Consider the following 1,737-nt stretch of genomic DNA (forward strand, 5'->3'; position numbering starts at 1 on the left):
TCATTTGCGTTATGTTTTTAAAGAAACAATGTACAGTTATCAGGAAAGACGTGTATGTTGCTGCAAACGATTTCTGTTGCAACTCAAATGCATTACGTTTACGCCGTTTTCAACATTGATAGCAAGCAGAAGTGTTTCTCGAGCGTCAGGTTTCTGAAGGATCATGTGACTCTCCAGACTGGAGAAATGAGGCTGGAGCGTCACAGCAATAAATGATATTATAATATGCATTTTTAATCAAACAAATGCAGCCTGGTGAGCAAAAGAGACTTGCGATGCATTATGAAATTCAACACAGAAATAAAATGTATTAGTGCAGCTGAAAGCACTCATATGTATATATTCCACTGTCTGTGTGCTTTAGTGTGTTTGTTGGCTTTAGAATAAATATCACTAACCATCTCTCTCTCTCTCTCTCTCTCTCTCTCTCTCTCTCTCTCTCCTTGTCTCTCGCTCATTTAAAATCTGGGAGCAGTTTCAAATAGTTGCCTCATCCCTGAATGACTGCACCACAGAACCTGTCCTTAAATAATCTCTCTCTCACACACACACACACACACACACACACACACACACACACACGCTGCCTTTTCTTTTCATCCTTCCCCACCATCCTCTTCATCATTTTATCTTTTTTCTTCTGTCACTCTTTTTGGAGTTTAATGATTTCACTCGCCGTAGCATTTAGATTTCAGAGCGTGTGTTTCCTCTGCTAGATTCCTTCACTTTGACACACACACACACACACACACACAGACAGAGAGAGAGAGAGAGCTCATTAGTTTCGGGCCTGAGTTGCTGTTAATTAAATAAATTCTGGGTTATGGTGTGTGTGTAGAGGATTGTGTAATGTAGAGGGCGTCCCTGCCTGCGGAGGGAAGCGAATCTCACACACACACACACACATGTGGACTGTCTCTGCTTGCAGTTCAGGGCTGATAATTAGCGCAGGAGGAGGAATATTTTACATCTGTTGGCAAACACGCACACACAGACTTTTGTAAAGGCCTCTAAATTGGCTGGGATCAAACATTCCCTTGGTTTAAACAGACTTTCTGCAACAAAACACGCCGCGCACACAACAATACAGTACAGCCGTTTGCTGGTTACGACACACACACACACACGCACGCACACACACGCACACACACACACACACACACACACACACACACACACACACACACACACACACACACACACACTCACTCACTGATGTGGGAGGTGACGTTCTGTGATTTTCAGCCCATACACATAACAGTGTTTAGTTTTTTTATAATTGCGCAGAGACACACGTGGATGTACAGTATTCAGATCCCCTGAAGGAGTGTGTGTGTGTGTGTGTGTGTGTGTGTGTGTGTGTGTGTGAATCTCGCCAGCTAGCGTTCTCAGAGCGTTCTGGCAAGGTTATCTGGTCTTTAATAATGTTCTTGAACCATTAGCACCGAAAGGTTGTTTATACATCCTCCGTGGAACGTGTTTTCATTAAATACATTATATTCGTCTAGCATTTTTTATTTTTTTTTACTTTTTTTTCTTTGTTCTAAAGAATCATTCCAAGACGATACATTGAAACATTCCGTTAATTTCCAAAAAAGTATTTTTAAAAAGCTGGGCATTTTAACATTTAGAGAGCATTAATAATATAATGCGGACATTTGCAAGATGTTCTCATATTTGCGTTTGTATTATTATTTTTTGTTATATAATTGTAACTTTTTATCTCGCTTCAGATTA

The sequence above is a fragment of the Puntigrus tetrazona genome, unplaced genomic scaffold, assembly GCF_018831695.1.
Source record: "Puntigrus tetrazona isolate hp1 unplaced genomic scaffold, ASM1883169v1 S000000116, whole genome shotgun sequence".
Classification (NCBI taxonomy): domain Eukaryota; kingdom Metazoa; phylum Chordata; class Actinopteri; order Cypriniformes; family Cyprinidae; genus Puntigrus; species Puntigrus tetrazona.